Source organism: Bos taurus, chromosome 17, assembly GCF_002263795.3.
Source record: "Bos taurus isolate L1 Dominette 01449 registration number 42190680 breed Hereford chromosome 17, ARS-UCD2.0, whole genome shotgun sequence".
Lineage (NCBI taxonomy): Eukaryota > Metazoa > Chordata > Mammalia > Artiodactyla > Bovidae > Bos > Bos taurus.
The window spans coordinates 51,565,529-51,593,184 of NC_037344.1; the positions used below are offsets into that span (position 1 = coordinate 51,565,529).

The following is a 27,656-nucleotide window of genomic DNA, read 5'->3' on the forward strand; positions in this document are numbered from 1 at the left end:
GACTGCTTCAGAAGGATATTCGTACGCTCACAAACTTCCACAAAATTTACCACCTAGGTATCATTTTGTCAGACATCAGTAGGGAAGACATTGTCAAGAACTCCAAAGACTAAAGAAAGAGGAAAGGAATTTCAAAACACTTGTTGTTTTGGAAAAAGTTATGTGTGATGACCAGAGTTGTTTAGACAAAATAAATAATGTAAATTGGGATGGCAAACTTTGGGGTTAAGATGGTTGATGGAACATATACATTTAACTTTGTTCCCTCCCAAAACCTCACTAAAACTACAAGAAAGGCAGTTTTTTGGTTTTGGTTATTTTGAAGCTGAAACTTTCAAGGGAAGGAGGGAACAAGAATATTTTAGAAGCTGAGAGGTAAATGGGATGAGTCAAAACTGATTTACCAGACCTGAAAAGAGCCAAATCCTAAACCAACAATGGGAAAAACTAATAGCAAAAAAGAGCCTAGCTCTCATGGATGATGTTCAAATATAGTTCTTTGCCTTTTAAACATACTGTTTATAATGGAAAACAGAATGTTCACAAATTAAATTTGTTCTAGGAATGTGAGACTGTAGAAGCCAGCTAAGAGCAAACAAAATCAATTAATCAAAAAGAAAAGCAAAACTGTTATAACAAATAACAGTTTTATAACAAATAAATGTAAATAGTCCAGATTTATTTATTAAAAGCATAGGGCCTGAAACTGGTCATTCAGAAGAGACACAAAAATCAAATAGAAAGGCAGAATATAATGGCAAATGATCTTCAGTCAAATTCATATGAAAGAAAAGGGATTGATACTCAATAACACAATGTATAAAGCAAAATATTTATCAAGATAAAATTGGCTATTATTGAAGTTAGTTTGTAACGAAATCAAGATAAGGATTCATAAACTATCAGCTAAATAACATTAGTATGAATGAATAGAATAAAAACTGGTAGTAATATAAGGAAAATTAATAAAAGGGAGTGTATTACAGATCTGCGAGTTCATGAAGAAAGGAAATAAACAATGAACTGACTACATAGAACTTACAGGCTTGGGGGGAGGAGCCAAGATGGCGGAGGAGTAGGACGGGGAGAACACTTTCTCCCCCACAAATTCATCAAAAGAGCATTTAAACGTCGAGTAAATTCCACAAAACAACTTCTGAATGCCGGCAGAGGACATCAGGTACCCAGAAAAGCAACCCAACTCTTCGAAAGGAGGTAGGAAAAAATATTAAAAACAAACAAAAAAAAAGAGACAAAAGAGGGAGGGACGGAGTTCCGTCCCGGGAAGGGAATCTTAAAAAGAGAGAAGTTTCCAAACATCAGGAAACCTTCTCACTGCCGAATCTGTGCCGAGCTTTGGAAGCACAGAGGGCAACATAACAGGGAGAAAAAATAAATAAACAATTTAAAACTCGCAGATTGCGAGCCCTACGGTAACTCCCCCAGCGGAGAAGCAGCGCAGACGCCTGCATCCGCCATTAGCAAACCGGGGCTGGGCAGGGAGGCGCGGCGTGGGCTGCATCGCTGAGAGTAAGAATCTGGCCTGAATACCCTGAGTGCTATCTGAGCGAAATAATTTGGGCTAGCAAACCAGACTGTGGGATATCTACCACGCGAAAAGCCAGCCCTAACCTAAGACCCCCAGGCCCGCGCACGGAACAAAGGACTGAACAGAGATAGCCGGCTGCAGATCTTCCCCCTCCGGTGACAGGCAGCCAGAGCCGGAAGGGGGCAATCGCAGCCCCAGAGAGACATTATCTATAAAACTGTAAGCAGGCTTCTTTGCTAACTAAAACTTCTTGGGGGTCTGGACGGTCAACATCTGCCTGAGAAGGTGCGCCAGTTTTAACACCCAGATAACCGAGTGGCGGGGAGGCGGTAAGTCGCAGCATTGGCGCTCGCCAAACACCTCATCACCTGAGCTGCTCGGACCAGGGAAGAGCACAAAACGCAGGCCCAACTGAGTCTGCGCCTCTGAGGACTACCCGAGTGCCTGAACCTGAGCGGCTTGGACCTGGGAGGTGCATGCAGCCCAGGGCCAGCCTCGGATTGTTCCCGGCGGAACAACCTAGAGTCCGAGCAGTGTGGACAGGGAGGCTACACGCGCCGTGAGCAGGGGCAGACCCAGGGTGGCTGAGGCATTGCGAGCCCACGCCAGTGTTATTTGTTTGCAGCATCCCTCCCTCCCTCCCCACAGCGCGACTGAACAAGTAAGCCTAAAAAAAAAAAAAAAAAAAAAGTGTCCTCCACCGTGCCCTTTGAGTCAGGGCGGAAACCAGATACTGAAGAGACTAGCAAACAGAAGAAGATATAACAGAGGGAAACGCCTTGGAAGCTATAGGCAATAGATCAAAACCCTGTGGTTACTACGGACTACATAGGAAGGGGCCTATAGATCTTGAGAAATATAAATCTGACCAAGGAACTAGCCAAAAATGAACTGAACCCACTCACCCACAAAAAAAAAAAAAAAAAAAAAGTCCTAGATATATTTTTATTATTTTTACAATCATTCTTTTTTTTTTTTAATTAAAAAAAAAAATTTTAAGTCCTCTATTGTTCCTTTAATTTTCACTTTTATAACCTATTACTTTGCCAAAAAAAAAAAAGACCCTATTTTTTTCTTCTTCAGCAAACTTCATATATATATATTTTATAATTTTTTGACCTTGTTTTTTTTGTTTGTTTGTTTTTGTTTTTTTCTTCTTTTCTTTAACATTGTATTTTTGAAATTCCAAACTCTACTCTAGATTTTTAATTTTTGCTTTTTGGTATATGTTATCAATTTTGTACCTATAGTTTTTTTTTATATAATTTCTGTGACTTTTTTTTTCTTCTTCTTCTCTGTTTCTTTCTCTTCTTCTTTTATATAACATTGTATATCTGAAATTCCAAACTTTACTCTAGATTTTTAATTTATGCTTTTTGGTATTTGATATCAATTTTGTACCTGTATTTTCTTTATAATTTTTGTGACATTGTTCGTATTTGTTTGTTTGTTTTCTCTCTTTATTTTTCTTCTTCTTTTTTTTTTTTTTTTTAACATTGTATTTTTGAAATTCCAAACTCTACTCTAGATTTTTAATTTTTGCTTTCTGGTATTAGTTATCAACTTTGTACCTGTACTTTCTTTATAATTTTCGCGACCTTGTTTGTTTTTGTTTGTTCGTTTTTTCTCTCTTTCTTTTCCTTCTTCTTTTCTTTAACATTGTATTTTTGAAATTCCAAACTCTACTCAAGATTTTTAATTTTCGCTTTCTGGTATTAGTTATCAATTTTGTACCTGTACTTTCTTTATAATTTTCGCGACCTTGTTTGTTTTTGTTTGTTCGTTCTTTCTCTCTTTCTTTTCCTTCTTCTTTTCTTTAACATCGTATTTTTGAAATTCCAAACTCTACTCTAGATTTTTAATTTTTGCTTTTATGTATTTGTTACCAATTTTGTACCTTTAAGGACCCAATCTTCAGGACCCATTTTTCACTAGGGAGTGAGATTACTGGCTTGACTGCTCTCTCTCCCTTTGGACCCTCCTTTTTCTCCACCAGGTCGCCTGTGTCTCCTCCCTAACCCCTCTCTACTCTACCCAACTCTGTGAATTTCTGTGTGTTCCAGACGGTGGAGAACACTTAGGGAACTGATTACTGGCTGGATCTGTCTCCCTCCTTTTCATTCCCCCCTTTTATCCTTCTGGCCACCTCTGTTACCTTCCTCCTTCTTCTCTTCTCTGTATAACCCCGTGAACATCTCTGAGTGGTCCAGTTGTGGAGTGCACATAAGGAAGTGACTACTGGCTAGCCCACTCTCTCCACTATTGATTCACCTCATCTCATTTGGGTCACCTCTAACTCCCTCCTCCCTCTTCTCTTCTCCATGTAACCCTGTGAACCTCTCTGAGTGACCCTCACTGTAGAGAAACTTATCATCTTTAATGTAGATGTTTTATCAATGGTGCTGTATAGAAGGAGAAGTTTTGAAACTACTGTAAAAATAAGACCGATAATCGGAAGCAGGAGACTTAAGTCCAAACCCTGACTCCAGGGAACTCCTGACTCCAGGAACATTCATTCACAGGAGCTCATCAAATGCCTCCATACCGACACTGAAACCAAGCACCACACAAGGGCCAATAAGTTCCAGGGCAAGACATACCAAGCAAATTCTCCAGCAACAAAGGAACACAGCCCTGAGCTTCAAGATACAGGCTGCCCAAAGTCACCCCAAAACTATAGACATCTCATAACTCATTACTGGACATTTCATTGCACTCCAGAGAGAAGAAATACAGCTCCACCCACCAGAACACCGACACAAGCTTCCCTAACCAGGAAACCTTGACAAGCCACCTGTACAAACCCACACACAGCGAGGAAACACCACAATAAAGAGAACTCCACAAACTGCCAGAATACAGAAAGGACACCCCAAACTCAGCAATTTAAACAAGATGAAGAGACAGAGGAATACTCAGCAGATAAAGGAACAGGATAAATGCCCACCAAACCAAACAAAAGAGGAAGAGATAGGGAATCTACCTGATAAAGAATTCCGAATAATGATAGTGAAATTGATCCAAAATCTTGAAACTAAAATGGAATCACAGATAAATAGCCTGGAGACAAGGATTGAGAAGATGCAAGAAAGGTTTAACAAGGACCTAGAAGAAATAAAAAAGAGTCAATATATAATGAATAATGCAATAAGTGAAATTAAAAACACTCTGGAGGCAACAAATAGTAGAATAACAGAGGCAGAAGACAGGATTAGTGAATTAGAAGATAGAATGGTAGAAATAAATGAATCAGAGAGGATAAAAGAAAAACGAATTAAAAGAAATGAGGACAATCTCAGAGACCTCCAGGACAATATTAAACGCTACAACATTCGAATCATAGGGGTTCCAGAAGAAGAAGACAAAAAGAAAGACCATGAGAAAATACTTGAGGAGATAATAGTGGAAAACTTCCCTAAAATGGGGAAGGAAATAATCACCCAAGTCCAAGAAACCCAGAGAGTCCCAAACAGGATAAACCCAAGGAGAAACACCCCAAGACACATATTAATCAAATTAACAAAGATCAAACACAAAGAACAAATATTAAAAGCAGCAAGGGAAAAACAACAAATAACACACAAGGGAATTCCCATAAGGATAACAGCTGATCTTTCAATAGAAACTCTTCAAGCCAGGAGGGAATGGCAAGACATACTTAAAATGATGAAAGAAAATAACCTACAGCCCAGATTATTGTACCCAGCAAGGATCTCATTCAAGTATGAAGGAGAAATCAAAAGCTTTTCAGACAAGCAAAAGCTGAGAGAATTCTGCACCACCAAACCAGCTCTCCAACAAATACTAAAGGATATTCTCTAGACAGGAAACACAAAAACGGTGTATAAACTCGAACCCAAAACAATAAAGTAAATGGCAACGGGAACATACTTATCAGTAATTACCTTAAACGTAAATGGGTTGAATGCCCCAACCAAAAGACAAAGACTGGCTGAATGGATACAAAAACAAGACCCCTACATATGTTGTCTACAAGAGACCCACCTCAAAACAGGAGACACATACAGACTGAAAGTGAAGGGCTGGAAAAAGATTTTCCATGCAAATAGGGACCAAAAGAAAGCAGGAGTAGCAATACTCATATCAGATAAAATAGACTTTAAAACAAAGGCTGTGAAAAGAGACAAAGAAGGTCACTACATAATGATCAAAGGATCAATCCAAGAAGAAGATATAACAATTATAAATATATATGCACCCAACACGGGAGCACCACAGTACGTAAGACAAATGCTAACAAGTATGAAAGGAGAAATTAACAATAACACAATAATAGTGGGAGACTTTAATACCCCACTCACACCTATGGATAGATCAACTAAACAGAAAATTAACAAGGAAACACAAACTTTAAACGATACAATAGACCAGTTAGACCTAATTGATATCTATAGGTCATTTCATCCCAAAACAATGAATTTCACCTTTTTCTCAAGCGCACATGGAACCTTCTCCAGGATAGATCACATCCTGGGCCATAAAGCTAGCCTTGGTAAATTCAAAAAGATAGAAATCATTCCAAGCATTTTTTCTGACCACAATGCAGTAAGATTAGATCTCAATTACAGGAGAAAAACTATTAAAAATTCCAACATATGGAGGCTGAACAACACGCTGCTGAATAACCAACAAATCACAGAAGAAATCAAAAAAGAAATCAAAATTTGCATAGAAACGAATGAAAATGAAAACACAACAACCCAAAACCTGTGGGACACGGTAAAAGCAGTCCTAAGGGGAAAGTTCATAGCAATACAGGCACACCTCAAGAAACAAGAAAAAAGTCAAATAAATAACCTAACTCTACACCTAAAGCAACTAGAAAAGGAAGAAATGAAGAACCCCAGGGTTAGTAGAAGGAAAGAAATCTTAAAAATTAGAGCAGAAATAAATGCAAAAGAAACAAAAGAGACCATAGTAAAAATCAACAAAACCAAAAGCTGGTTCTTTGAAAGGATAAATAAAATTGACAAACCATTAGCCAGACTCATCAAGAAACAAAGGGAGAAAAATCAAATCAACAAAATTAGAAACGAAAATGGAGAGATCACAACAGACAACACAGAAATACAAAGGATCATAAGAGACTACTATCAACAATTATATGCCAATAAAATGGACAACGTGGAAGAAATGGACAAATTCTTAGAAAAGTACAACTTTCCAAAACTGGACCAGGAAGAAATAGAAAATCTTAACAGACCCATCACAAGCATGGAAATTGAAACTGTAATCAAAAATCTTCCAGCAAACAAAAGCCCCGGTCCAGACGGCTTCACAGCTGAATTCTACCAAAAATTTAGAGAAGAGCTAACACCTATCCTGCTCAAACTCTTCCAGAAAATTGCAGAGGAAGGTAAACTTCCAAACTCATTCTATGAGGCCACCATCACCCTAATACCAAAACCTGACAAAGATCCCACAAAAAAAGAAAACTACAGGCCAATATCACTGATGAACATAGATGCAAAAATCCTTAACAAAATTCTAGCAATCAGAATCCAACAACACATTAAAAAGATCATACACCATGATCAAGTGGGCTTTATCCCAGGGATGCAAGGATTCTTCAATATCCGCAAATCAATCAATGTAATACACCACATTAACAAATTGAAAAATAAAAACCATATGATTATCTCAATAGATGCAGAGAAAGCCTTTGACAAAATTCAACATCCATTTATGATAAAAACTCTCCAGAAAGCAGGAATAGAAGGAACATACCTCAACATAATAAAAGCTATATATGACAAACCCACTGCAAACATTATCCTCAATGGTGAAAAATTGAAAGCATTTCCTCTAAAGTCAGGAACAAGACAAGGGTGCCCACTTTCACCATTACTATTCAACATAGTTTTGGAAGTTTTGGCCACAGCAATCAGAGCAGAAAAAGAAATAAAAGGAATCCAAATTGGAAAAGAAGAAGTAAAACTCTCACTATTTGCAGATGACATGATCCTCTACATAGAAAACCCTAAAGAGTCCACCAGAAAATTACTAGAAATAATCAATGACTACAGTAAAGTTGCAGGATATAAAATCAACACACAGAAATCCCTTGCATTCCTATACACTAATAATGAGAAAACAGAAAGAGAAATTAAGGAAACAATTCCATTCACCATTGCAACAGAAAGAATAAAATACTTAGGAATATATCTACCTAAAGAAACTAAAGACCTATATATAGAAAACTATAAAACACTGGTGAAAGAAATCAAAGAGGACACTAATAGATGGAGAAATATACCATGTTCATGGATTGGAAGAATCAATATAGTGAAAATGAGTATACTACCCAAAGCAATTTATAGATTCAACGCAATCCCTATCAAGCTACCAACAGTATTCTTCACAGAGCTAGAACAAATAATTTCACAATTTGTATGGAAATACAAAAAACCTCGAATAGCCAAAGCGATCTTGAGAAAGAAGAATGGAACTGGAGGAATCAACCTACCTGACTTCAGGCTCTACTACAAAGCCACAGTTATCAAGACAGTATGGTACTGGCACAAAGACAGAAATATTGATCAATGGAATAAAATAGAAAGCCCAGAGATAAATCCACGCACATATGGACACCTTATCTTCGACAAAGGAGGCAAGAATATACAATGGATTAAAGACAATCTCTTTAACAAGTGGTGCTGGGAAATCTGGTCAGCCACTTGTAAAAGAATGAAACTGGACCACTTTCTAACACCATACACAAAAATAAACTCAAAATGGATTAAAGATCTAAACGTAAGACCAGAAACTATAAAACTCCTAGAGGAGAACATAGGCAAAACACTCTCCGACATACATCACAGCAGGATCCTCTATGACCCACCTCCCAGAATATTGGAAATAAAAGCAAAAATAAACAAATGGGACCTAATTAACCTTAAAAGCTTCTGCACATCAAAGGAAACTATTAGCAAGGTGAAAAGACAGCCTTCAGAATGGGAGAAAATAATAGCAAATGAAGCAACCGACAAACAACTAATCTCAAAAATATACAAGCAACTCCTACAGCTCAACTCCAGAAAAATAAACGACCCAATCAAAAAATGGGCCAAAGAACTAAATAGACATTTCTCCAAAAAAGACATACAGATGGCTAACAAACACATGAAAAGATGCTCAACATCACTCATTATCAGAGAAATGCAAATCAAAACCACTATGAGGTACCATTTCACACCAGTCAGAATGGCTGCGATCCAAAAGTCTACAAATAATAAATGCTGGAGAGGGTGTGGAGAAAAGGGAACCCTCTTACACTGTTGGTGGGAATGCAAACTAGTACAGCCACTATGGAGAACAGTGTGGAGATTCCTTAAAAAACTGGAAATAGAACTGCCTTATGACCCAGCAATCCCACTGCTGGGCATACACACTGAGGAAACCAGAAGGGAAAGAGACACGTGTACCCCAATGTTCATCGCAGCACTGTTTATAATAGCCAAGACATGGAAGCAACCTAGATGTCCATCAGCAGATGAATGGATAAGAAAGCTGTGGTACATATACACAATGGAGTATTACTCAGCCATTAAAAAGAGTACATTTGAATCAGTTCTAATGAGGTGGATGAAACTGGAGCCTATTATACAGAGTGAAGTAAGCCAGAAGGAAAAACATAAATACAGTATTCTAACGCATATATATGGAATTTAGAAAGATGGTAACAATAACCCTGTGTACGAGACAGCAAAAGAGACACTGATGTATAGAACAGTCTTATGGACTCTGTGGGAGAGGGAGAGGGTGGGAAGATTTGGGAGAATGACATTGTAACATGTAAAATATCATGTAAGAAATGAGTTGCCAGTCCAGGTTCGATGCACGATACTGGATGCTTGGGGCTAGTGCACTGGGACGACCCAGAGGGAGGGTATGGGGAGGGAGGAGGGAGGAGGGGTCAGGATGGGGAACACATGTATACCTGAGGTGGATTCATTTTGATATTTGGCAAAACTAATACAATTATGTAAAGTTTAAAAATAAAATAAAATTAAAAAAAAAAAAAATAAAAAATAAAAAATTTTTAGCATTTCCATTTAAAAAAAAAAAAAAAAAAGAACTTACAGGCTTGCCAAACTTACACTACATAAGCAAGAATTAGACCTTCATTTGAAAGTTCACAGTTCTTACATAAAAATTAACCACAAAGACTCAATTTAAGGAACAGAAAGAAAATATGCATGTTCATAAATATTCAATGCAGCATAATCTACAAAGTAAAAACTTAGAAACCATCTGCATGAGAATAATAGCTTCATAATTCATGGTCCAGCATCATGATGAAATCTTATGGAAGGAGATCAGTCCTGGGTGTTCATTGGAAGGACTGATGTTGAAGCTGAAACTCCAATACTTTGGCCACCTGATGTAAAGAGCTGACTCATTTGAAAAGATGCTGGGAAAGATTGAGGGCAGGAGGAGAAGGGGACGAGAGAGGATGAGATGGTTGGATGGCATCACCGACTCAATGGACATGGGTTTGGGTGGACTCCGGAAGTTGGTGATGGACAGGGAGGCCTGGCATGTTGCGGTTCATGGGGTCACAAAGAGTCGGACACAACTGAGAGACTGAACTGAACTGAACTGAATATAAAGTTATTTTGAAGACTATGTGGAAACATGGGGAAATGTTTACCATGCCAAGTTAAAAATGTATGAATATTTTTTAATGTATGAATACAAAATATTATGGACATTTTTATTTCATAGTAAGTGGAAGAAAATGTCAAAAAATATGATTAGCTTTATATAAAATGATCAAATTATTGCAGCTTTACTACATGAATGTTATCATTATATTTGTTTCCAATTAAAATAGATACAACAAGATAAGTCAAAAAATTAATAAGACAAAAATCCAGGGAAAAGAAAATAGAACTTTCTTACCAGACTGTATCTCCTGTCAGTAAGTTTTTTTTTTTATTTTATTTTTAAAGTTTATATAATTGTATTAGTTTTGCCAAATATCAAAATGAATCCATCACAGGTATACATGTGCTCCCCATCCTGAACCCTCCTCCCTCCCCATACCATCCCTCTGGGTCGTCCCAGTGCACTAGCCCCAAGCATCCAGTATCGTGCATTGAACCTGGACTGGCATCTCGTTTCATACATGATATTTTACATGTTTCAATGTCATTCTCCCAAATCTTCCCACCCTCTCCCTCTCCCACAGAGTCCATAAGACTGTTCCATACATCAGTGTCTCTTTTGCTGTCTTGTACACAGGGTTATTGTTATCATCTTTCTAAATTCCGTATATATGCGTTAGTATACTGTATTGGTGTTTTTCCTTCTGGCTTACTTCATTCTGTATAATAGGCTCCAGTTTCATCCACCTCATTAGAACTGATTCAAATGAATTCTTTTTAATGGCTGAGTAATACTCCATTGTGTATATGTACCACAGCTTTCTTATCCATTCATCTGCTGATGGACATCTAGGTTGCTTCCATGTCCTGGCTATTATAAACAGTGCTGCGATGAACATTGGGGTACACATGTCTCTTTCCCTTCTGGTTTCCTCAGTGTGTATGCCCAGCAGTGGGATTGCTGGATCATAAGGCAGTTCTATTTCCAATTTTTTTAAGGAATCTCCACACTGTTCTCCATAGTGGCTATACTAGTTTGCATTCCCACCAACAGTGTAAGAGGGTTCCCTTTTCTCCACACCCTCTCCAACATCTATCATTTGTAGACTTTTGGATCGCAGCCATTCTGACTGGCGTGAAATGGTACCTCATAGTGGTCTTGATTTGCATTTCTCTGATAATGAGTGATGTTGAGCATCTTTTCATGTGTTTGTTAGCCATCTGTATGTCTTCTTTGGAGAAATGTCTATTTAGTTCTTTGGCCCATTTTTTGATTGGGTCATTTATTTTTCTGGAGTTGAGCTGTAGGAGTTGCTTGTATATTTTTGAGATTAGTTGTTTGTCAGTTGCTTCATTTGCTATTATTTTCTTCCATTCTGAAGGCTGTCTTTTCACCTTGCTGATAGTTTCCTTTGATGTGCAGAAGCTTTTAAAGTTAATTAGGTCCCATTTGTTTATTTTTGCTTTTATTTCCGATATTCTGGGAGGTGGGTCATAGAGGATCCTGCTGTGATGTATGTCAGAGAGTGTTTTGCCTATGTTCTCCTCTAGGAGTTTTACAGTTTCTGGTCTTATGTTTAGATCTTTAATCCATTTTGAGTTTATTTTTGTGTATGGTGTTAGAAAGTGTTCTAGTTTCATTCTTTTACAAGTGGTTGACCAGTTTTCCCAGCACCCCTTGTTAAAGAGATTGTCTTTAATCCATTGTATATTCTTGCCTCCTTTGTCAAAGATAAGGTGTCCATATGTGTGTGGATTTATCTCTGGGCTTTCTAGTAAGTTTTTGAATATTTTATAAAACAGCTGAGTGGATAAGGTATCGGCACAAGGGATAATCTGAATTTTTTTTTTTTATCATTTGGATAGGGTCAAAACTTGCTGATAAATACTCCTTTGGAACAGAAATTAAACGATTTAGTAGATCCCAAACCAAGAGGTGCAAAGAGAGGAATATCCATTCCCTCCAATCTAGGGACCCAAGTAGTTTGAGGACCCTTCCAATTCCTTGGTAGCTCAGTCAGTGAAGAATCTGCCAGCAGTGCAACTGGGGTTCAATCCTTGGGTCAGGAAGATCCCCTGGAGAAGGAAATGGCAACCCACTTCAGTATTCTTGCCTGGAAAATCCCATGGACAGAGGAGCCTGGCAGACTACAGCCTATGGGGTTGCAAGAGTCGGACATGACTTAGTGACTAAGCCAAGTTAATATTCTCAGCCTGCTCTCCTGCATCGCATTGTGTGCGTGCGTGCGTGCGTGTGTGTGTGTGTGTGTGTGTGCACCCATGGGCACAGACAGGAAAGAATCTCTGTTTCTTTGTATCCACACCCCCTGGTTGAAGTCTCTTCTTCAATCCCCACCTAAGAAGCTCATTTTGGATTCCACTTGGCAGACCAGAGTGTGATGCAGACAGAGAAGGTTCCCTGGAACTGTTGACCCATTGGGAAGAGATTACAACTTTCCAATGAAAAGACAATGAAAAATGTATGTTACTTCTGGAAAAAGGGAATGTGTGGCTATTTTGACATTGCTTACAAGGTTATGTTCGCTGCAGACAGTAAAGAGGTGAAGGGGGTAAGAGGAAGAAAAGAAACACATGTCTGGCAGCCACTGTTTTTTGGAACAACGTTTAAAACCCTTTGTCTATTCTTGTGAAAAATCTGTGATTCTGACAAATCTTCAACCTTCAGCAGAGGTGGGCTTGGTTTTTTTAGACTGCCTAAAGTAATTCAGAGCTCAGTGTAGTGAATAAGTGTGGTAATTTATCTTGTTAATGATGTCATTATTAAAGCAGGTATACCTCAATAAGATTGATTTTCATGTGTAATTTACAGGCTGCCTTGAAAAGGAATTTATAAAGGTAATATTAATAGCATAGCCATTGCTAGAATAAGCATAAAACAACCCAAGGTCATTCCTTTGAAGGAAAACACTTGTTTGAGTTAAAAGACTCCATATATTTGTTCAAAAATGTGGATTTATTATTTTATAGGTTATTTCATCCTTTTAAAACATAAAAAAAAATGCTGTTGGTTTTTCTCTAATTTTAAAAGCAGTACACGGAAATCATACATTGAAAAACACACAAGAGCTTGAAGAAGAAAGTAAGATTCTCATATTATCCTCCAGAGATATTCATTGTTAAGTTGCTGGTATGAATCACGTCACTTTTTTTTCACTTATAGACATTTTATGGGGAGGTAGATCTTAGAAGAAACTCTATTTCCACAGATTTCTGCTAACCACATGGAGGAGAAGGGTTAGTTGGAGGGTTTGGCTAGGTGATCTCCCTGAAGGGTTCACAGAAAAGAATTTAGACAGCCGGGGAAGCCACACTTTCTTCATCTTGATCCATCTATCAGTGGGATGACATAAGATTCCTCCAAGGCCACCTTAAGTGCCTCAAATTACGTGAGGACCCCAAGTCTACATGGTAATGACTTTAATTAATCCTAAATGGAGGGACTCCACTGGTGCTCCAGCGGCTATGACTTGTGCTCCAAGGCAGGGGGCCCAGGTTCAACCCCTGAGCATGGAACTAGATCTCACATGCCATAACTAAGACCTGGCACAGCCAAATAAATAAAAACAAATATAGTTTTCAAAAAAATCCTGCATAGAAGGTTCTAGAAAAATGTAATTAGCACTAAATAATTGGGAAGGAAAACTGGTTAAGGGAAGAGTGTCTATCTACCAGTGTTGACCAATGGAATTTTTTTTTAAGATTTTTTTTTTTTAATGTGGACCATTATTTAAAGATTCATTTATTTTAATTTTATTTCTCGGATATTCTGGGTCTTTGCTGCTGAATGTAGGTTTTCTCTTGTTGCGGTGCATGGGTTCCTCTTGTTGCAGAGCACAGGCTCTAGGTACACAGGCTTCAGCAGTTGCGGCACACTGCCTCAGTAGTTGTGGCACGCAGGCTTAGTTGCTCCATGGCATGTGGGATCTTCCTGAACCGGGGATCAAACCAGTGTCCTTTGCATTGCAAGGCAGATTCTTAACCACTGAACCACCAGGGAAGCCCTATATGGGCCATTTTTAAACTCTTGATTGAATTTGTTACAACACTGTTTTGTTTCACGTTTTGTTTTTTTGGCCACAAGGCATGAGAGATCTTAGCTCCCTGACCAGGGATCAAACCCACACCCCCTGCATTGGAAGGCGAAGTCTAATCACTGGACCACCAGGTGAGTCCCAGACCCACAGAACTTTCTGCAGTGATGGAAATGTTCTACTTCTGTGCTGTCCAATATGGTAGCCACTTGTGGCCAGTGGAACTAAGGAACTGAATTTTAAATTTTATTTAATTTAAATGTAGAGAATCACATGTGCCTAGTGGTTACATATGAGCACAGCTCTATGCAAATACCCGGGCTTCCCAGAGGAGCCTGGTGGGCTACGGTCCATAAGGTCACAAAGAGTTGGACACGACTGAAGTGACTCAGCACACACGCATGCTTGGAAATATCCAGGCCAGAGATAGCAAAGAGGAATGTTGGAAAATTATTAACCTGGGAATTTGCTTTCCTGCTGGAGGTGCTTCCCCTTTCAAGTCATTTAACTCTGAAAATGTCCCTTTAAGTTCCCTTCCCACAGTTTTGAAAGATCAAGAAGATTTTTACTTAGAGCTACTGTTATAGAGGATGCTCATTTGGACTTCATAAATACTGGGTTCCCCAAGTTGGACTCATTAGTGCTTAAAAAGTTTAAAGCCACTGAGAAACAGGAAACAAAACAAAACAAGAGCTTTAAATGTTTCTAAAATGCATGCCAGCTTCAGTTCAAACAGACAATTGACAATATCCAAGCAACAAGGATGACATCTAAAGCCGAATACTGATGGAGTTAAATTCTTGTTTTGCATGAATCTTTCTGATTTTCATTATGGAGGTTGCCTTTCAGGAGAACAATGCTTAGAGGAAGAACAAAGCCCCATCTTTCCTTAAGTGGACCTCCTTTCCTGGGTTTGGGTGGACGAGTTAATCAGGAATTCAAAGCCAAAAGAAACGAAGCTCGGACCCCAAGTTTCAGCGTAGAACTATGGTCACCTACAACATTTCTTTGTGGATTGAGGGAACATGGGTAGTGATGGAGCAAAGGGGAAAAGTGAGATGGGTCCCCGGTTCTTGGGCTGGAAGAAACACCTCAGAAAACGCACACAGTTTGGTTGAAAGTGTACTGAGCTTAAGTGCAGACCTGCTGTTCTCAGAGCCTTTTAACTTCCCTGATACCTGTGGTTGGTCTCAACAGCCTCACTGTCCTCTGAAGATGGAAAAAATTAAGAAAGTCAGAAGAGTCATGTGAAGTAGACAAGAGAATCACTTGGAGTCAAATCTGAGAATATGACTTTCCACTTTCTGTGTGTTCTCTCGGGGCCTGAGAGGCAAACTGGGGTATTGATCTGAATCGCTGGGTGGTTGTACATAGGAGCGAGACTGGCGAAAGCTTTATTGGTGTGGGGAATGGAAATGAACTGGGAATAGCTGACTGGCTTGGGTTTGGAAGTTACTGCGGTCAATAGATTTCTGGGGCCACTTCTGAGGACTCTCCACTGGGCAGTGTGTCCTCTGCACCGGGCCGTGGCACACCAGGTGACAGTCTGTGTTTGCAGGGCGGAGGCTGACGGCTTCAGTGTAGCCTGGGCAAAGCCCCAGGGACACAGGGCTCCAGTTAAGGACATTGCTGTTCTGTTTCCAGCCCAGCTCAGAGCAACTCGGGCGGTAACCTCTGCAGGGCTCAAGAACCCACCCTACCTGCTTTGGGTAACTCCCTGGGGGCCTGATAAGGAGACTCAGAGATAGACGGTGTTTTTTTTCCCACAGAAGCAGCATCACCAAGTGCAACTGCTAAACCATATATCTCTATGCCAGGTTTATAGCAGTAAGATTAATTAAAGAGGACTTACATTGGTAACTTGCAAAATTCACATCCTAAGATACTCATTTTGAGAAATTCTAAACAAGAGTGCCTTAAATAACATAAATATATAATAGAAATCTGCAGTCAGGCAATTTAGGATTAAGTCAGGAGAAGGCAATGGCACCCCACTCCAGTACTCTTGCCTGGAAAATCCCATGGACGGAGGAGCCTGGTAGGCTGCAGTCCATGGGGCCGCTAAGAGTCGGACACGACTGAGCGACTTCACTTTCACTTTTCACTTTCCTGCACTGGAGAAGGAAATGGCATCCCACTCCAGTGTTCTTGCTTGGAGAATCCCAGGGACTCGGGAGCCCAGTGGGCTGCCATCTATGGGGTTGCACAGAGTTGGACACAACTGAGGTGACTTAGCAGCAGCACCAAGGATCTTAATCCTTCTATCTTGTGTCTCTTCCATTCTTTGCATGGACTTCTTCCTCAAGAAACAAAATGGCGATGAAAGCTCCAGCCATCATATCCTCATTCCAGTCAGCAAGAAGGAAGGAACAAATATCAGAGTGTCCTCTCCTTTGAAAGATACTTCCGGAAAATTACATATACGTCTTCCACTTGAATCACTGGCTAGAATTTAATCCCTTGCCCACTGCAAGGGAGGCTGGGAAATGTAGTCTCTATTTCAGATGTCCATATGCCTAGCTGAAAATTAGGAGTTCTTATACTGGGAGAAGTGATGCTTTGTTACTTTTGTCAGGCGAGTGTGTGCTTCTCGGTTCTTGTCTTGTCACAACAATGATTTGGAGTGACAGACATTAAAGCCCTCGGCGCGTCACAGCTCTCGGGTCTTGAACAAACCATGTCATAGCTCTTAGACAAATCAATGTTACAGCTCTATTTTATTTAGAAGATAGCAGGAGAATCCATCCTCGAAGAAGAGAAGAGAGTGGAGGAGTGCGGCGGTGGGGGTGGAGGGGGTAGGGGGTAGAGAGAGAGTGTGAAAGAGCCCTTGGCTCCTCCTTTTATATGTTTTCTGCCCCTTGGGTCTGCCCTATGCAAATTGGGCTTAGTCAGGAGTGCTGTTCTACCTGAAGTCCTCACTCTGGTCCTCAGACTTTCCTTTGACCTTCCTCTGTTATATTTTCACAGGCTTTTCTCTTCCTTGTCCTTTCAGTTTAGTTCAGTTGCTCAGTCCTGTCTGACTCTTTGCGACCCCATGAATTGCAGCACGCCAGGCCTCCCTGTCCATCACCAACTCCCGGAGTTCACTCAGACTCATGTCCATCGAGTCAGTAATGCCATCCAGCCATCTCATCCTCTGTTGTCCCCTTCTCCTCCTACCCCCAATCCCTCCCAGCATCAGAGTCTTTTCCAATGAGTCAACTCTTTACATGAGGTGGCCAGAGTATTGGAGTTTCAGCTTTAGCATCAGTCCTTCCAAAGAACACCCAGGACTGATCTCCTTTAGGATGGACTGGTTGGATCTCCTTGCAGTCCAAGGGACTTGCAAGAGTCTTCTCCAACACCACAGTTCAAAAGCATCAATTCTTCGGCACTCAGCTTTCTTCACAGTCCAACTCTCACATCCATACATGACCACAGGAAAAACCATAGCCTTGACTAGATGGACCTTTGTTGGCAAAGTAATGTCTCTGCTTTTGAATATGCTATCTAGGTTGGTCATAACTTTCCTTCCAAGGAATAAGCATCTTTTAATTTCATGGCTGCAATCACCATCTGCGGTGATTTTGGAGCCCCCCAAAATAAAGTCTGACACTGTTTCCACTGTTTCCCCATCTATTTCCCATGAAGTGATGGGACCAGATGCCATGATCTTACTTTTCTGAATGTTGAGCTTTAAGCCAACTTTTTCACCCCCCTCTTTCACTTTCATCAAGAAGCTCTCTAGTTCCTCTTCACTTTCTGCTATAAGGGTGGTGTCACCTGCATATCTGAGGTGATTGATATTTCTCCTGGCAATCTTGATTCCAGCTTGTGCTTCTTCCAGCCTAGCGTTTCTCATGATGTACTCTGCATAGAAGTTAAATAAGCAGGGTGACAATATACAGCCTTGACATACTCCTTTTCCTACTTGGAACCAGTCTGTTGTTCCATGTCCAGTTCTAACTATTGCTTCCTGACCTGCATATAGGTTTCTCAAGAGGCAGGTCAGGTGGTCTGGTATTCCTATCTCTTTTAGAATTTTCCACAGTTTATTGTGATCCACACAGTTAAAGGCTTTGGCATAGTCAATAAAGCAGAAATAGATGTTTTTCTGGAACTCTCTTCTTTTTTCCATGATCCAGTGGATATTGGCAATTTGATCTCTGGTTCCTCTGCCTTTTCTAAAACCAGCTTGAACATCTGGAAGTTCATGGTTCACATACTGCTGAAACCTGGCTTGCAGAATTTTGAGCATCACTTTACTAGCATGTGAGATGAGTGCAATTGTGCGGTAATTTGAGCATTCTTTGGCATTGCCTTTCTTTGGGATTGGAATGAAAAATGACCTTTTCCAGTCCTGTGGCTACTGCTGAGTTTTCCAAATTTGCTGGCATATTGAGTGCAGCACTTTCACAGCATCATCTTTCAGGATTTGAAATAGCTCCACTGGAATTCCATCACCTCCACTAGCTTTGTTCGTAGTGATGCTTTCTAAGGCCCCCTTGACTTCACATTCCAGGATGTCTGGCTCTAGGTGAGTGATCACACCATTGTGATTATCTGGGTCGTGAAGATCTTTTTTGTACAGTTCTTCTGTGTATTCTTGCCACCTCTTCTTAATATCTTCTGCTTCTGTTAGGTCCATACCATTTCTGTCCTTTATTGTGCCCATCTTTGCATGAAATGTTCCCTTGGTATCTCTAATTTTCTTGAAGAGATCTCTAGTCTTTCCCATTCTGTTGTTTTCCTCTATTTCTTTGCATTGATTGCTCAGGAAGTCTTTCTTATCTCTCCTTGCTATTCTTTGGAACTCTGCATTCAGATGCTTATATCTTTCCTTTGCTCCTTTGCTTTTCACTTCTCTTCTTTTCACAGCTGTTTGTAAGGCTTAGCCACCGCCATTTTGGACTCCTTTCCCCTATTCTAACTACCTAACACTTTCAAGGCTCTGTCATGAAAGGATGCACCTTCTACTTGGCTTTCTTTGGATGCTTGCTCTTGGGAACCAGCTGTCATGCTGTAAGGAAGCCCAAGCAGCCACAAGGAAAGGCCACATAAAAGTGTCCCAGCTCACAGTCCCCACCGAGGTTCCAGCCAAGCAGCAGCAGCGGCTCACAGAGGTGTGAGGGAGCAAGACTTCAGGTTATTTCAGACCTGAGTCATCAAGTCCCCGCCAACCTTCAGGTCCTCCCAGCTTGGGCCCCAGACACCATGGAGAAGAGGTAAGCTATCTCCTCTTTAATTCCTTGAGCCTTTGGAGTGGTTTGAGCCGTTTTTGTTTTGTTATTGTTGTTGTTGTGTTTGTTTGTTTTTGGTGGTGGTAATGAGCAGCTTGCGAGACCTTAGGTCCCTGGGCAGGGATTGAACCCAGGAGTGAAGGCATCGAGTTCAAACCACTGCACTACAAGGGAATTCCCTGGGGTGGTGTGTTATGCAGCAAAAGTAACTGGCACAGAGGGCTACAGAGTTTAGCCATTGTTCTGTAAGTGGCACAGTGAGGACAAAAATAGGGAAGGAGACAACTGCAGCCTCTCTCCCAACACCAGGCCCACCCCCATCCCCCTTTCCAAGGGAGAAGGAGCTGCTGATCTGATCACAAGCACTGACTCCGCTAACAACAAAGCTGATGTTAGTTCCTTCTCTGATAGCATATCCTATATGTAGAGCAGCCCTGGGGCACGACCCCTCAATAGGAGAAGTGACTCCCAGGACATGATCCAGACATTCTTGGTTATAAGTCCATTTAAGGTCATAAAAGTCTTACGTCTCATCAAGTGCTGTTGTCAGGGTGTGTCTTACATGCATGTCTCTCTGGTGTAAAGGATGGATTTACTGATTTAATGCGGGGTGTGGGAGGAAGGGTACAAGACTGGAGGTGGAGCCACAATTAAGAGGCTGCTGCAGGGGCTTCCCCGGTGGTCCAGTGGTTAAGCATCTTCCTGTCAATGCAGGGGACACAGGTTTGAAGCCTGGTCTGGGAAGATCCCACATGCCTTGAAGCAACTAAGCCTGTGCACCACAACTCCTGAGCCTGCACACCCTACAGCCTGTGCTCTGCAACAAGTCACTGCAGTGATAAGCCTGCGCACCGCAACTAGAGAGTAGCCCCTGCTCGCTACAACTAGAGAAAGTCCAAGCGCAGCAACGAAGACCCAGCATAACCAAAAATAAATAAATAATTTTTTCAAAACGAGGCTGTTGCAATGTCCAGCAGAGAGACTGAAGAGCTTTCAAATGTAGGCAGTGCTAGAAAAGAGGTTTGAAAAACAGGAGGTAAAATTAGCAGAGTTGGGACACAAGCTGGATTGGCAGTGGGGGTTAGAGAAGAGTGAGGCATTCTGGATAATTCTGATATTTCTGGCTGGTGATGCCATGAACTGAAATTGACATTTAGGAAAGCTGATGACTTTTTTTTGGATATATGTTGAGTTATATCCAGCCAGCCAGGTGGAGATGTGTAATATATGTGTGTATGTGTGTTTCAGTGGGATTCTTCATCTGGGTAGGGAGGGGGTTAGATGTCAAGAAGATGGCCTGGATCATACTGGTCATCATTTAATAGAATAAATATATCAAAGACTTGAAGAAATATAAGTGCCACTTTCAAAGGTGACTCAGTGCATCCCTAGGCTGTTAGTAGAGTTAAGGAAGTTAGGAGTTGGGATGGGCATAAACGAAACAGGCTGTAGTTGATTAACAGCTCTTCCTAGCCACACTTCCTATCCACACACCTTGGCAAAAGCACTTTGTGGCCTCTCCCCTCAAGAAATGAATCTATTTCCTTTTCCTTTGATTTGAGCTCAGCCATGTGACTTGTGTTGGCCAACAGGATGTGGTGGAAGTGATGGTTATTAGTCTGCTGGAGGAGGAAGGATCCATGGAACTGAGCCAAGTCATCCCAGCTGAGCCAAGTTCAACCAGTCATCCCCCAGCTGAGGTATCAGCTGCCCACAGATAGGCAGAGGTCAGCTAAGCCCAACCCAAATCAGCAGAACTGCCCAGCTGACCAACAGACTCATGAGTCATAACAAATGACTATTGTTTCCAACCATGATGTTTGGGAATGTTTTGTTACACAGCCTGTGTGACTGATACAAACCCTCTGGGAAATAAGCTGGGGTGGGGTCGTCCTGTACTATACAGCTTGTTTACTTGGGGACATTATACCCAAAAGAATAAGTCAGCCATGTGCACAAACACTAGTCATCCTTTGCTGCCACCTTTCTTCACACTCCCAGGACCTTGGTGATACCATCTATTTCGTGGCGCCAGTCTCAGCTGGGAACCTCTGAAGTGAAAAGACAAATGGCTGGGTTCTGAACCTCAGCACCTGAAGCACTGACACTTTAAGCCAGGTGACTCTTTGTGTGGGGGCCATTCTGTGCATTGCTGGATGTTCAGCAGTATCCCAGCCTCTACGCACTAGATGCCAGTAACATGCCTCCCTCCCAACTTGGGGCTTCCCTGGTGTTTCAGACGGTAAAGCATCTGCCCACAATGCAGGAGACCCAGGTTCAATTCCTGTGTTGGGAAGATCTCCTGGAGAAGGAAATGGCAACCCACTCCAGTATTCTTGCCTGGAGAATCCCATGGACAGAGGAGCCTACAGTGGCCTACAGTCCGTGGGGTCGCAAAGGGTCGGACACAACTGAGCGACTTCACTTTTTTTTTTTTTTTAACTTTTTATCTCCCAACTTGTGACAACGAAACACACTTCCACACATTGACAAATATCCCCTCGGAAGTAAAAATATCACCCCCAGCTAAAAACCACTGGGCTAAAGGATTCCAGAAAAACCATAAGACCAGCTCTCATAGAACAAACTAGCAAACCAAGGCCCCCAAAGAATATGCCAAAATGGCAGCCACAAGAGCATCATACACTCATTCTTGCATTCACAAGCAAACACTGGCTTCCTGCTGTGTGGGGATCACTGTACTAGGGGCTGGAGATGCCAGGCCCTGTCTAGGGGAACTCATAATCCAGTGAAACATAAACAAATAGACAGGCGCAAGCCCTGAGAAGTCACAAAAGAGGCACTGGATGTGGGGGAAGCATTCAGGGACAACTTCCTGGAGGAGGTGGCTTCTTAGCTGAATGTTAAGCACTGAGTCACACTTTTCCAGGATGAAAAGGGATGTGTTTGGAGCACATGAGCAGGTTCTACAGGGAATTGGGAATAACTGGTGCATGGAGTGAGGGGAGCAGACTGCAGCAGCATCTTCAGGGACACATGACTTATTCTCCTGGGGAACTGTGATGAACCAAGTGCTCCCGGCCTCACATCACTTCCCATGAAACTACCATGAGACAGAAAGCAGGCTCAGGCAACTAAATGCCTGCAACAGAGCTGAGCTGGCCCCAGGGAAGGCTTGGCTCAGCCGGCAGGGTTCAGGCAGAGGACGGAGGAGAACAAGGCTCCACTGTGGGTCTCACCATGTGGGAAGGCCCAGCCCCGCCGCTCCTAAGGGCTGGCACACGGCTGCATCCGAAAGATGTGAAAAGCAACATTGTGGACGGGCCGGGCAGGAGGGGCTTTGGGCACCTCAGGTCCCTGCCTTCGTCCTTTCTTGATCCAAAAGACCCACTGGGCTGAAACAGAGTCTGACTGACACCCTTCCACCCCAGCTCTGTCTCCAGGCAGGTAAACGGAAATACCATTCATTCAGCAAATATTGACCAAGGGCCTGTGTACACAAGGCCCTGTATTAGGTGTGGCTGAGAGCATAGTCTCAAGGTTTATTGGGAGACAGGGGATAGTTCAGGGCATTCAATAGTAACTTCCAGAAAATAGTTATTGTGTATCTGCTCTGTGCCAGGTGCTGTAGTAGACGTCTGGTGTTGAACCGACCCAGAAGCTTCCTGGCATCACGGTGCTCACTTTCCAGCAAGGGGGATGGACAGCAAACCAGTAAATCAATAAACTGCCACATTTACCTGGTGGCTCAGTGGGAAGAAATCTGTCTGCCAATGCATGGGTTTGATCCCTTATCTGGGAAGATCCCACATGGCGTGGAGCAACTAAGCCCATGCACCACAACTATTGAGCCTGTGCTCTAGAGCCGGGGAGCCACAGCTGTTGAGCCTGTGTGCCTAGAGCCTGTGCTCCACAATAAGAGAAGCCACGGCAACGAGAAGCTCTCACACCGCGACTAGAGAGTAGACCCCTCTTGCCACTACTAGAGAAAAGCCTGAGCAGCACAAAGATCCAGTCCAGCCAAAAATAAATAAATGTAAATAAAATTATAAAAATCTAAATGAATAAAGTAATCTAAAAAATACACAGGATTATTATTGGAGCATAGTAAGTACCACTTAGGAGACAATGAAATGAGGCTTCACCAACTCAATGGGTTTGAGCAAGCTCCGGGAGTTGGTGATAGACAGGGAAACCTGGCATGCTGCAGTCCATGGGGTTGCAAAGAGTCAGACACAACTGAGTGAGAACTGAACTGATTACCTCATGAGAAAGATTTGAATGCAAAAGAGTTTTGGTGGGATGGCCACAGACAGCCTCTCTGATTGGGTGACAGGTGGGCTGCAACCTAGAGGATTTATGCATTCATTCAACCCATGTCTACTGGGCACTGCCCAGGCACCAGGTATTGGAATATAGCAATGAATGAAATGACAAAGATTCCTGTCCTCATGGAGCTGTTCTGGGAATGAGGAAAATTAAGGAAAGAACAACTACTTCATGAATAAATTATACTAAATGTTAGAAGGTGATGAAATGGAACAAGAAAACATGGGGCAAGAGAAATGAGACTGCAATACCAAGTCTAAGGGCGGGGGCAGAACAAGGCAGGGCAGGGAGGGGCTGGTCAGAGCAAGCCCTGCTGGGCGACATCTGAGCCCAGAGTCCAGGGATGGAGCCAGATGAACATCTGGGGAAGAGTGTCCCAAGTGAGCCCAGGGGACCTACAGAACTGTGGAGATAATAGCCAATGGTTGTTTTTAGCCACCAAGCTTGGGGATGCTCGTTACACAGAAGTAGATAATAGGAAAGTTAAAGTGAGTTCAGCACCTAGTCCAGAATCTGCCTCCCACTCAACTCCTTCCACTGTGCTGGGCTACGTCAGCTTTCTGTTGCATATAAGCAAACGTCTAATATCCTCGGGTCAAATTTCCTTGACTTCTTTCACGTTGAGGGTCCTCTCTTCCAACCTGCTGCAGCATCTCCTTCCTGAGACCACATACCTGACTGTGGTGGGATCCAGATCTGTTCTACCTCTGGAGTGTCTGCTTGATGGCCATCACCCCTGTCTCCCTGTCCCTTCATTGCTTCGGTTTTTTAAGATTTTTTTTTTTCTGTTGTGGACCATTTAAAAGTCTTTACTGACTTTGTTACAATATTGCTTCTGTTTTATGTTTTGATTTTTGGGCCACAAGATGTGTGAGATCTTAGCTCCCCAACTAGGGATCGAACCCACACCCTCTGCATTGGAAGGTGAAGTCTTAACCGCTGGACTACCAGGGAAGTCCCTTCAGTTTCTTCTTTTGTGGACCTTGCACCTGCCCCTTCCAAGGCCCTCAGAACCTTAGTAACACTACTCTTGTTGGTCGCATTTTATAAACCTTCTTTGATCTCATTCCTTTTTCCACTCACATCACCCCGACTTAGGACGTCTTCCTCATTTCTCCCGGGGTTATTGCAGCAACATACCTCTATCTCTGATCCTTTCCATTTGGCTTTTTCACAGCTGTGAGTGTGCACTCCCTAAGGCCCAAATGTGAACCTCTGAGGGGGTACAAACACCAGTACAGCCCTAAGGTCCCCCATAAAAGGTCCTTCCTATTGTTCCCACCCCCTTATCCCACTTCCTGAGGGCTGAGATTCCTCTGAAGACCCAGAGGTCCCCAAGTGGGTCAGGCTCTCCCACTGGTTCTCATATTCGCACAAGGCAGCCTCTTACCTAGATTCCCTTCCCCCACTTTGCCTTGGGATGCATGCCTTCACCTCATCAAAAGTCACCTCTCCTGGGAAGCTTTCTTCCCAGGAAGCGTTAGGATCCCCTAAGCAGAGTTGCCAATGTATCTGTATCACAGAACTGATCATATTGTCTCTGCTCTTTGTGAGTCCATCCCATTAATCAGACTGCGAGCCTCCTGAAGTCAGAGATACTGCCTCATCCATCCATAGCCTAATGCAGTATCCAAAATAGGGTAAAGATTTGTCTAAGTGAGAGATCAGCAAAGCACAGCCCACAGGACAAATCCAGCCTGTTTTTGTGAGGCCTATGAGCTAAGAATGGATTTTACAGACGAATGTGTACCAGCCATTTGGTGACAAGGAACACTAACTTTATACTCCAGTTGGGCAAAAATGTTGTCCTTCCCCAAAAAAGAACTCCGTTCTCATTTTTAGATTTACATCGTAAAACACTGTACTCAAGGGGTCTTCCTCAGTGGGCTAGTGGTTAAGAACCCATCTTGCAATGCAGAGGACATGGATTCGATCCCTGGTCGGGAAACTAGGTTCCCATATGCCACGGAGCAACTAAGCCCTCGAGTCACAATTACTGAGCCCTCAACCCGCAACTAGAGATTCCGTGTGCCCCAATGGAAGAACTCACGTGATGCAATGAAGATTCTCATGCCGCAACTAAGACCCGACACAGCCAAATAGTATGAAAAAATAAAACAATGCACTCAATTGTGGTGATTATTTTCTTAATTTTATCAATAAAAATTTTGTGGAAATGTGTTCTATCTCTTATTGCATAAGAACCTGCATCGTAGATGGTGCCCCTTAGCTCTCAAAGTTGAAAATATTTATTAGCTGCCCCTTTACCAAAGAAAGTTTGCTGACAGTGTTCGTAAGACCTACATTTTCAAGTGCTGCCTTGATAGCTTTGAGCCTGAGAGCCTCGAAGGCCTGCCTGTCCCTCCCCTTATCAGACATGCTCCTCACCCAGCCATCTGGTCCTCTAATGGATCTCACCCCCCTCAATCTCTGACATGATTCAGAGGAGCCATCACATCCTGCCGTGGAAGCCGTGGCGCATCTCATCCTCTCGTTACCACGAAACCTGCCACCCGCAGCCCTGGCTGGTTCCCATTGCCCCTGGGTGTTAGGTGGTGTCCTCCCCAAGGCTGTGAGTGTGGGTGGTTCAGAAACTCCTGCCAACTTCCTCTGTCCGGGGTTGGCAGATGCCGTGTTCGGCCACCTCATACCATTTGTGGCTGGGAATCCCACCTTCACCAATGGGATGAAAAAGAGGTGATCGGAACACTGATCCCCGGTCTGGATGAATGAACGAATGAATCTGCCTGATTCCGGATCCTGTTTCGTCTCCCTGGTGCCACCTCGATGCCTTGTGCCCACCCTCAGCTGCCAGGCTCCTCCCCTGCCCTCACTCTGAAACCCAGATTTCGCCCCTCGCCCCTTCTCTTGGTCATTTCACACTACTTCTCCTGTGTGTCCTCCTGTCTGAAAGAATAAACCACCACATCCTGCCAGCTCCTTCTTAAAATCTTCTTGAAAGCTCGACTCAGCCCCCTCCTTTGATCCAAGAAAAAGAAGTGATTTTTGTGAATGTTTTGAGGTTGGAAGCCTTCGCCGGCTGGTCTGTCTGGACGCTGCATCAATAACCCTCATACTCTTATGAAAAGCCCTGTATGTGAAGGTGGGTTGGGGGTGCTTTTTTAAGGCAAGGCTGCCAGCTTCCTTCTTATTAGAAGTCTGATGGGTTTACATGACACCTGAGAAAATAAAGCAGGAACAGTGCCTGCGGCATGTTGATAAAGTGATCCGAAGTGGGGTGGGGGGAAACCACGAATGTGCCTCAAACCTGGGGACAGAACTTTGGACGCTTTGTGTTTCTTTTCAGCCCTCAGCCAACTCAAAAGCTTCAAACAGAAATGTCTCTCCAGTTTCGCTCAGCCGGAGAAAACCCAGTCCGCCGCTGTGTTTATTCTAAAGCGAATCTGAAGGGACTGTTGTCTGAAAATTTGCAAATGTGGGCATTTATCAAACATCTCTGCGTCTCCCTGAAAGAGACTGGGCTAACCCTGCAGCCAGGGAAGGGAGCAGGGTGTGCTATGCATTTATGTGTCTGCTTGTGTACCAAGCCGCTTTAGTTGTGTCTGACTCTTTGCGACCCCATGGACTGTAGCCCGCCAGGCTCCTCTGTCCATGGGATTCTCCTGGCAGGAATACTGGAGAGGGTTGCCAGGCCCTTCTCCAGGGGATCTTCCCCACCCAGGGGCTGAACCCGCGTCTCTTATGCCTCCTGTATTAGCAGGCAGTTTCTTTACCACCAGCGCCACCTGGGAAGCCCTTATGTGGGTAAAGCAATTCAGAAAGACAATTCCATGAATATGCCTCAATCATGGGGACAGGATGCCGGACTCTCTGGACCCCGCGGGGTGGTGGAGGGGGTGCAGGAGAGATGGAGAGAGACACTCTACTCTTTTTACTTTTTAATTTAATTTTACTT

General features: G+C 42.5%; 1 long non-coding RNA gene across 2 annotated transcripts; it reads left to right on the plus strand.

The window, feature by feature from the left end:
- Window positions 1-1,053: 1,053 nt before the first annotated feature.
- Window positions 1,054-20,406, plus strand: LOC104974633 (uncharacterized). 2 transcript variants are annotated; one of them, XR_009491061.1, is made up of 3 exons: window positions 1,054-1,215; window positions 14,282-19,435; window positions 20,165-20,406. It is a non-coding gene; the product is annotated as an uncharacterized lncRNA (long non-coding RNA). The 2 variants fall into 2 exon arrangements; XR_009491060.1 differs by lacking the exon at window positions 1,054-1,215 and having other exon boundaries at window positions 11,420-19,435.
- Window positions 20,407-27,656: the final 7,250 nt, after the last annotated feature.